Source organism: Fundulus heteroclitus, chromosome 16 (assembly GCF_011125445.2).
Source record: "Fundulus heteroclitus isolate FHET01 chromosome 16, MU-UCD_Fhet_4.1, whole genome shotgun sequence".
In the NCBI taxonomy this organism is placed as follows: domain Eukaryota; kingdom Metazoa; phylum Chordata; class Actinopteri; order Cyprinodontiformes; family Fundulidae; genus Fundulus; species Fundulus heteroclitus.
This window is the reverse complement of record NC_046376.1, coordinates 20595400-20606065: the sequence shown is the minus strand read 5'-3', so window position 1 is coordinate 20606065 and position 10666 is coordinate 20595400. Positions and strand designations below refer to the sequence as shown.

The 10666-nt window shown below is 39.0% G+C and overlaps 1 long non-coding RNA gene across 2 annotated transcripts; it reads left to right on the top strand.

Annotated features, from left to right (window-relative positions):
• Nucleotides 1-4300: 4300 nt before the first annotated feature.
• LOC110366964 lies at nt 4301-9769 on the top strand. 2 transcript variants are annotated; one of them, XR_002427129.2, is made up of 4 exons: nt 4301-4578; nt 4670-4730; nt 7646-7774; nt 7933-9769. It is a non-coding gene; the product is annotated as an uncharacterized LOC110366964 (long non-coding RNA). The 2 variants fall into 2 exon arrangements; XR_002427128.2 differs by having other exon boundaries at nt 4670-4762.
• Nucleotides 9770-10666: the final 897 nt, after the last annotated feature.

Below are 10666 nucleotides of genomic sequence, written 5' to 3'. Positions count from 1 at the left end.
CTCTTTTTAACTCTGTGCTACTTCTGCCTGCCTGTTTGAATCTGGGTCCATCTCCAAGAACCTCAACCTGACTGCCAGAAAACATGTTCAGTGTTGTGCTGATGACACCCAATTTCATTAGGAAGCTAGTCCACCACTAACATTACAAACTTGTCTTTAAGACAGTAATTTATGAATTTCCAATATTTATTTTGAACGAAACCCAAAACTGAAGAACCTAAAAACCTAACAAACCAAGACCTGACTTTTACCCCACTGCATAGAATAAATTGTTCATTATTGTGCTGCTGATACTCAGCTATAGTGGTTACCCATAAATACTGATAAAACCTTTCTCTGTGATAATGCTTATAGATGTAATGGCTTAGGTTTTCCAGAGCTATTTATGCACCTACATGCTTAGACTGCTGACGACTTTTCCTTAGTTTGCTACTTTGTCCTACTGTCATCTAATTAGGAGGTTTTAGGCTCTTGTCTTCCAGTCAGTGTTTTAAAAGCAGATTCCTTAAAAAAAAACATTTATTTGAATCAGTGACTATAATGAAGTAACTGGTTTAAATTTCCTTTTTAAATATTTTTCATTTTTATCTATTAGTGATTGACTTGTTTATGTCTAGTAGCATGAGGGTATGAATAAAGTTGAGTTTCGGTGCGTCTCTCTAACATAATTCTATTCTTTAACCGTGTCTCCTCAGTGTAAGAGCTCAATCAGTAGACTCCATTTTTACCCACCTCTTTCACTTTCATCGGCTGTCAGGTTTGTACTGAGAGTCCATGTTGCCTTATAAAAACGAAATTCCTCCGCTTTTAATGGGTTAGCCTGGGACCGGATCATTTTAGTAACAGGTTTCAGACATCCCGTGTTTGGCAGAACGACAGCATCCATCCCACATTACATTACATCACACTGCTGAGATTTATCTTGCATTGTTCGTCACTTCCAACAAGAGAGGATTGACACCTACTTAACAGACTTAGAATCACATCCTGTTATTCCTGCTTTTGAAATACTCAACACTTATCCTGACAACACTGATGTAGTGCATACCTGCACTTAATTAAGATAATGCCTTGCCGCCTCATCCATCATTATGTTGTTCTTTCAACATCAAGAGAAGATCAAAATAATGTTTCACTTTGATTTCCAGTCCATGGTGGAGGTAACTCTAACTTTTAGCTTAGTTGTAACAGGGAGCAGATTGGGAAATGGACAAGGTTAAACTTTTCCCTTTTATAATATATGGAAATTGAGGAGATTGATTCTGTTGATCTGAATTTATCCATATTCTGTTCAAGAGTGTATTTGATCCTGTGAAGTGTGGATTTTTTTCTAATATCTTCTTTAATAGCTTTTTGCGTCTCAGGTCTCACAATGTGTGAAAGTCAACAACCATCACTGAGACATCATCTAATGTGTTGAATAAATGTGTGTAGCTCAAGTTCTATTGTTTAACAATGTCACTGTTTGCTTATTGTTACCAGCAATGTTAGATTTGTTGTATTTCAGATACAGTTTTTCAACCAGTGGCGTAAACAATATCACACCATTAAGTTTTACAAAGTAAGATTTTTCTTTTTACACTTGTTCTGCACCTGTGGAAATAACCCTGTTAAAGACTTATTAGTGCCTCAAGTCAAAGTTTGCAAAGTTCAGTTGTCATTTCTGAGTAGATTGTGTATTCATTATCAGATTTGTCCCAAAACTCTGCATTATCTTGTTCCAGACATCCCAAACAGAAACATGCTTGTTTAAAAAACTGAACATACCTGGCCAAATACAGGGCCTTGCAAAAGCATTTAAACTTTTTTTTACAACCACAAAAAACATTTTTACAAGCACTTTGTGTCTGACCAATGCAAAGAAATGCGTAAATGTAAAGTGAAAGCAAAATCAAAAATAATTTATTTTTATATATTGATAAAACTCTGAAAATTATGGTGTTCATTTATATTCAGCCTCCCCGAGTCAATACTCCTTGAAACCCCTTTTAGGGTGATTATGGTCTTTTGAAAAACACACAAATAGAGACAATTTCTGCCCATTCCTCTTCCCTGCTCCTGGTAAAAATAGTAATACCCACAGCATGAAGCTGCCACCACCATGTTCATAGCTGCATTTATGTATTCATGTTTGGGATGATGAGACATATTCATTGACCTGTATTTAGCTCTTTCCAATTTCCCATCAACTCTGACTAGCTTTGCCGTCTCTGTTAAAGAAAAGCAAACCCACAACATAATATCCATGGTGTTAGTTTACTAATGTTCTCAAACTAATGGGGCCTTCACAGAAGAGCTGTAGTCATACTAGAATTAAGACACACATAGATCAAAAACATCAATAGGGGTTATATTCAAAAATGTTCCACCTTTTTTTTAGATTTTTATTTATAAAAAAATAGAAGAAAAAAAGCATTTTTTTAACTTTCTCTTTAAAATGATGTGCTACATTGAGTTTGTCTGTCAAATAAACTCTCAATAAAATATTTTAAATTCGTTTGTTGTACTGTCCTTGATCTGTATTTGTCCTCATCAGAGTGAAACCGTCCCTGCATTTGTCAATATACCTCTTCTCAATAAGCCTTCTTGAGTGATGGTTTTATTAATCTGCACCTTTGGCACATGGATATGGGGAAAGTTGGGGGGACTGGCAAGGAAAGAAGGGAGAGTTATTTTCCCCATAAACAAAATGAGACACGTTATTGAGGGCTATTAAAAAACGTAAATCCACCAAAGTGAAAACATGCTTTTATGGGGCAAGAGAACACATTTTATTATTAGCAGTGAAACCGAGCAAAGTATTTGAGAAGGCTATTCATGGTCTGACCTTTTCTCCTCCCTCCCTCCCTCTTGTCATTCCCTTCCTCCTGCCATTAACACAGAAAGCAAATCCAAAATTATTCAGTGGGAAAACACAAGTATATGGAACTTTACTGCTGAATGCAACACACAAAACACAATGTGTTGGCTTCAGTGCTCTGAGAGAAATCCTTGTTTTGTGGGCTAGGCTGCGTTTGCATTCATTTACTTTATTTGAAACTTTCCATTGGCCTGCTATGTGTTTTAGGAAAAATGAAAACTGGCTGTGAATTATTAAAGGTGTAAAGGCAGAAGGCTTGGAGGAGACAGAATTAATTTTCTGTATTTCATGCAAACTTCAACACGCGAACGGAAAGACTTACAGAGACGTTTACAATGCAGACAGTTATATGCAACTGTCACTAAGCCCCTGTGTCTGCTTATATTTTGTATCTGGACAATTCAAGATAAGATTTCCTTCTAATCAGAGTCACTTAGAAACACTGAGGAAGCAACGAATTTAGGTCCAGGACCTGCTTTTATGACCAATAGATGGCGCAAGATAACCAGCTATCAAGCAAAACGTCTGGCAATCATTTGAAAACTTCAGGCAAAACTGTAAATGTGCAATTTGTTAGTGCGTCTGCATGTAAGAAAGTAAAAGTACTGCTATTAAGGTTAGGGGCTGTTGGCGCAATTCCCAGTCATAACAGTTGAATTTTATTGGGAAAATTGTCTCAACCAGCTCTGTAATCCTGTTAACCATTTTTTTAAATCATTCTTCTTTGAGACAGTTCAAGCTCAGTTAAAATGGCTTGCAGAACCTCTATGAAAAGTACATTTGAAATGTTGGATAAGATTTTCATTTGTGTTTTGTGTAGATTTGATGTGAGCCATTTCATTTTAGCCATTTTCCCCATCCTTGTAGAAGAAAAGCATCCCCATTGCATGATAATTCTTCTGCATGTTTGCTGTGTTCCCTGCAAGACTGATTTCCAACTCTAAGCAAAGATTTGTATGTTTTTCCTTCAATAACGGCTTTCTTTACAGTTGTCCACATGGTCAGCATTCCTGTCCCTGCTAAAGACGAGCTTTCCCACAGCATGATGCTGTCACCATCATGTTTCATCGTGGGGATAGTATGTATAAGGTGATGTGCAGTGTTAGTTTACCACGCATGGCATTTTGTGGGAAGGTCAAAGCAACTCAGTTTTCACTTCAAAGTTGGTCTGATATGTATAAAATGTTTTAGTAACATGAATTTAAGAGGCCATTTAATTTATGGTAAATGGTATATAGACTGAATTCGGCAAAATAATAATTATTCTTAATAGCAAACAAGCCACTTTTTTTTTTTTTTTTTTTTTTTTGGTTTTGTTCGCCATACCAAGACTATCGGCTACCCACATCGTTCCACTTCTTTGAAACCTTTCTGGAGGTATCTTTTCTATTATAGGAAAAAAAATTCTGTGAGACAAAGTAAAGTTTTAATAACATTTGATTTCAACCACTTGTTTAAGATGCTGATTAAAATAACAGCAGTAATAAAGTAAAGGACACAAGCCTATTACCTTTATGCATTTGTACACGTTGTTCTTAACATAGAGAAGACTGCACACGTCTCTCCTTGGCAGTTTGTGTACATGAATTCTCCAGTGACTGCTAAATGATTTCTATCTTCCCAGTGCAAACATATTAAAGCTATATCTGACTGTGGGAGCTCCTCTCTGGCTGTTACTGTGGAGCTGCAGTGTTATTGGAGGCTCCACTGGCAAACTGGTATCCTCCTACCGGCTCCTCCACAAACAGACTGGTAACCGCAGGGAAGAGCAATCGATTGATTCAGTTTCCACGTTCCCTTTTGCTGCAGAAAGACCGGGGAAGACTGGAAATGTTGGCTGGAAAACTAAACACGATAGTGTGACAAGAAGGTATGGCGCCATTAAAGCACAGAGTGTCTGAGGTGAGAGATGGCCTCTTTTAGAAATTTATCCACCCTTTCCTAGATCTTACCGCTAGTATCGTGAAAACACAGCAGCACGCACATATGGATAGTATCAATATTTGTAGTGCCAGCGCTTGAGTTCCTTGCTGTATAAGTGTGAGCTTGTGGCCACCTGGTACCTGCCTGTCCCCTCTCCCCTTCTCCTCTTGGCTGTACTATCTTTAAACTTTGACAGATACTGGTTAACATGTGTGGCATGAGGAGACAGGTGAGCATGCCTGACTGATCTGCACTGAGTCATTTTGTTGTTGTTTTATAGCTGGGAGAAATTCTAGGATTTTCAACCACCCACCCCAACCCCCCATTTTTTTACTATCTTGAAAAAAAATCCATTCAGATATAAATAGAAAATGTTGTTCTCATTCTTATTTACACAATCACTCCTATGCATCCCTAAAGTAGATATTTTTCACTCCAAGTGTCTCAGCTATCTCGTTCTTCAGGGGCACCTGAGAGCAAGAGATCCACTGACGACCTGCAATAAAAGCCTTCAGCCGGAGTCGAAGTGAGGAACACAGATCTGGGCCTCTTTAACTGCGAGCCAATCACAATGTCCTGAAGCACAGGTCTTGATGTCCCAAAGGCCTTCCACCCAGGCTAAACAAATGGGCTCTCATCAGCTGTGTGTTTGTGGGTGGGATGCACCTGAGTCATAAAGCTTTTCTCTGTAACTACTGGGCCCTCAGCTGATGGCTCATTAGATTGGCTTGCTGACCCAGCTTAACCGCCCAAAGGATAGAAAATAACTGGAGCTGAAAAGGAGAAATTGAACAAGAAAAAGAAGGAGGATGGGGAAACTGCAGGAGGGCTTTATTTATGTACCTCTAGCTCTATTAAGCCTCAAAGTAACCCAATGCTTCATACAGACGAGACTCTCTCAGATCCACCTTTGTATTTAAAAACTTTAATCACACATCCTTGTTGATAAATTATGACATTATTTTTACTGAATGGGTCTTGGCCATTATTTATTACATAATAACTAGGATATTGAAAGCTAAACTTTACACAAAGGGGAAGTAGATCAACTAGACTTCTTGCAGAACCTGCTTCATTGGCATTTAGGTGGTCAAACATGGAAGGCATAAAGCCAAGAGAAAAACATTAACCATTGGTTCACCGAAAAATTTTGAAATTTGCAATTTCGATATCAACATGGACATTTCTTTTTTTTTTTGCTGTTTTGTGGAGCTGATGGATGTATATTTCATTGTGTGGGTGTGGTAGTAGAAGCAGGGACTTGCTGAAGTCCCTGCTTCTACTATGTTGAAGAAGTTGACCAGATGAGACCAACATTGAACTTTACTACATGCAAAACACTATATTTGGTGTAACTGGTCAAAGCTGATGAAAATATTGATATAGCTAAACACAGGGAAATCCTGGAAGAGGACTTTGAGGCTAAAAAAAAACTGAGACTTAGACAGAGGTTCTCGCAGTTGGAGCAGCAATAGGTTTTGATCATATGTATGTGTAAGGCAAAGTCAAACCCTAAATCCAATTGAAAACCAGGGGCAACACTGCAAAATGGCTGTTAAAATAAGATCTATTCGCAATCGGACATGGCTTGAGCTGTTTCTCAAAGAATTGAAAGCATTTTTGTCACTTTATCTGCAAAGATGGCAGAAACATGCTGCAGGAGAGTTGCAGCTAAAACAGAGTGTGTGGTTTTAAACCATGTATCTTTTTTTCCTGTACTTCACAACCATGCAGTACTTTATGCTGATTCATTACTTAAAATCCCATCAAAATACATAGAAATTTGTGGTTGTAACATCACAAAATGTGGGAACATTCACAGGGCAGGGATACATTTTCAAGACACTACAATCTTGCATCCCTTTGAGAATGCTAACCCCATCGTTTAGGAGCTCTGATTAAAGCTAAAATAGCTGTATTCTCACTGCATCTCTTTAGTGTGACCATCACTGGCGTTTACTGGGTCAAGTGTTGGGTCACTACAGCCAAATAGCCTGGTGGTAGCAACACATGAGCATAGAAAGAATTTGCCTGTGTAAACAAACTGTGTACACTCACCGTGTAACCACAAGCACAGTGATACAGTTAAGTACGTGACATACGTCCTGCACATGCAAATACAGATGCGTACCCATTTTATATAAACTATCGGCCATCGCGGCTGCAGTGGCTTTGCTGCTAGATCAATTGTCGCAAGCTGCTTTCAGAAATCCAGGAGAGATATTCCTTCAGGCTGAAAAGAGGAAAATATATGTGTGTGACTGGAAAGGGGCATGTTTTTACTCCGAGCAAAAGAGAAGAGAAAAGTTAGTTTAGCTGAGAATAACCTGTGAGTGAAAATTTCGTCTGTTTATTTTTCTATGACTGTGGCCAAGCATTTCTTTTTTTAAGATCCAGTTTCTCAGCCTGTCTTGTTTCTCTTATCCTGTGTGTAAAATAACTGGTTAATGTAAAATGAAAAAAAAATGAAATGCAGAAATTAAAAGAGACCAGAAAAAACTGCCTCTAGCTCATGTCATGTCGTTACATGTGTCAATACACGGTTCCTAGAGAAGTAGGGAAGAGTAAAGCCTCTGTGGATAAGCTACTTCATCTCTGTGCTGTCTATATCTTCCACCTAGTCCCCCCTCCTCCTTGCTCTCCTGCTCTTTGATTTTTCTCTTTCTTCTACCTCCTTAAAGAGCTGAGAGTGCTGGTCCTTTGTGCAAGCACCATGTGAGCTTGTCTGTTGTGCATTGTTCCCCCCCCTTCCTCAATATGATGAGAAAAGCTTGAAATAACAATGTCTGGGGGAGGAGTACGACCCTCTGCTCTCTGTTTCATCTCTTCTTTTTCTGTTTTTTTTTCTTCTTCACATGACAGTGATGCTCTCTGCAGATCCTCTGCAGGTGTGGGCCTTCGAAAACTCCTTTGAGACAAATTGCACATTCATTCCTTCTCAAACGCCCACATGAAGGCTTTAGCGTGAGCATGTACTACAGGAGAAATGAGGTAGGAAGCCATCTGTCTTATGAAACAAGAAGTGTGTTTTCCATCTTTGTCTGGGGGGGGGGGGAGAAACACATCTTCATTAACCATTACGTGACTAACTGGGTAAGAATAACACAAAAACTTCACCAGAGTTCAACAACTTGAACCTGTGTCACTAGGTAGATAAATGCAGGCCCGCTGTGGAGCTAGAAGACAGGAATATCAGGATCTGACCTGCTGACTCCGAAGAGGTCATGTGTGAGGCGAGGACTACAGCCGCTGCGCCCACCAACACCAGAATGTGAGACGTTTCAGGAATCTAAGCAGCATTGCTCTGTCTGACCACACAGGAACAACACAGGACATAATGCTGACATTTTTAAGACCTCTAAGAAAAGATCAAATTAGTCCCAACAAAGTCTGCAATTCATTTCTGTCTAAATATAGGTTTTCAGATTTTAAGTTCATGTACACTACATGGACATGCCATTCAGTAGGTCTTTTTGGAATATTCACATTTTGTGAGACACAGAACATAAGGAGCTGTAAGCCCTAATCATGAAAATGTATGGAAATAAATACATGAAATATGTCACTTACTGTGCAATCAGTTTATGCAATACATGTTTTACTTTTTTTTTTATTGAATCACTGCAAGAAATTAGCTCTATGATGATATTCTGAATTATTGAATTCCAAAACCTGATACCACAGTACATCTACATCTGCACAGCAGATGAAGTTGTTTGGATATACAAACGTTATTTGGATGCGTCTGCTTGTGATCCCCGTAATTAGTGCCCACGTATAACAGTAGCCACTACAATTCATTATGTAGTTCTTAAGAACACCCCAAAATTTAGATCAAGTGACTGCTTCATTCAGATTAAGTTCATCCAAAACAAATTAAATTGGAAGAGTTTTGTAAAAGATATTTTTCTGCCTTTGTTAGGACACGCCAGGCTAGACACAGAGTTCCCACAGGCTGTACTGTCTGTGTTCTCAATTAGCAACCTGAGCTCACTAAAATATCAAAGAATAAGTGATTTATTGCAAGTATGTACTTAATCTTGTGTATATATTGTCAGGTGACCTCACATATAAAATTGGTTAAAACTAAAAACCTTCAAAGGCATTTCAGCGGTTGCACATGGCTTCCCAAACTCCCCTGCTTCTCCGGAAAGCGCCCCCTCGTTATCCTGCTCCAATCTTACCAACAGCCCCACAAAAGTCCCCCTCTTTTGTGTGAGCGTGTGCACGCATGGATATGCATTTAACATGTGCTGTCATGTGTGCAGGTTGGCATATGTGTAAGTGACATAATTTTGAGTGTATATATCAAGCTGTGTTTTTGCAGGAGCTCGTGCTGGCCGCAGTCACTTTTGATGGATATCTACTCTGGCTTTGGAGAGCTGCACGTTTTCCAGTGGGTGACTCATGGGGCTTCTGACAGATGCCTGTACCAATTTACTGCTACTGCCATTGCTGCTGCTCCTTCCCCCCCTACCCCAAATGTGTGTGTTTCAGTGTGTGGAGAGCAATGAATAAGTGTCCTGTGCATTTGCTGGTTGTGGTTGTAGTTTCCAAATTGTGCTTATGGACTTTCCACTCATCTTTCGAACAGCAGACGAGGAAAGGAAAAGGGGGTGCTGGGAAATGACTATTCTTTAATGAAACACCATACATGCTCAGACATTCACAGAAATGCCTCAGGCTGGGTTTTAGGTGGCTGTTGTGCTGGTGTCAGACTAAAAAATTACAAGTTATGTATTCTCATAGGGATAAATGTGTCATAATTTTAGATAATCCACAAAAGGTACAAAAAAAGAAACGGAAAATATCACCAGGGTTATATGGTTCATTATATTAAAAACTACTTTTAGTTTTAGTAATAGCCAATAATTTGTGCAATTTATTTCTCAATTTAACCTAGGGTATATGTCTATAACTAGCATTATGCACACATTTATATCCTGTTACATTTTTGAGAAGCCTGTGCTGAAAAATTGTGTATTTTACATGATGCATTTGAAGGGAACAAACCTCCACCTGACATTTATCGGCCAGAAAACATGTACAGGCATGTGTGTGTGTGTGTGTGGGTGTGTGTGTGTGTGTGTGTGTGTGTGTGTGTGTGTGTGTGTGTGGGTGTGTGTGTGCGTGCGCGTGTGTGTGTGTGGTCTAACATTTGTTAGGACCATCTCCCCAAAATAAACTACTTTATGAGGACCCGCTGCTACTTGTGATGACCAAAGACAAAAATTATATTCAGAAAGGTGGCCAGAAATTCCTGATTTTCAGGGACAGTCCCCATTTTGGACCCCCTGTCCCAAGAAATGTTATTGATTTCATTATTGTGTGAATGAGAAGAAAAAATGTTGCATGCAACAACAGCTATTATGGTAGATCATTGCACTGCTGTTGGTGCTACAGACGGAGTTGTAGAATTTCTAACCTAAAGTTGAAGGGACATATACTCTTACATATACTACTGCAATGCCTCTCAAAGTATTCACACATTTTGAACTTGTGTATATTTTGCCAAGCTACAACCCCTACTCCAATGTATTTCATGGTGTTTCATTTGATTAAAGTGTTGTAGTGAAATGTAAAATATACATGGAATCCAAATATTTCACAAATAAATTCTAATCATCCATTCGATTTAGTCCTCAACTTTCATTCTGTCATTCTGACATCAGGACTATGTTTTCAGCAATTGAAGCTCTTGCTATATGTTTGGGATACAGAGCTTCAGCTTATAAATTGCTCACTATTTAGCTGCACCCACCCATCCCCCTATTAGCTGTGATCAACTCCCCTTTAGAAGCAAAGCCTCCCCACAGCATGAAGCTGCCACCGTTTTGTTTTTTAAAGTGCGTATTGTATGTTCAGTTTTACGCTAGTCTTAGT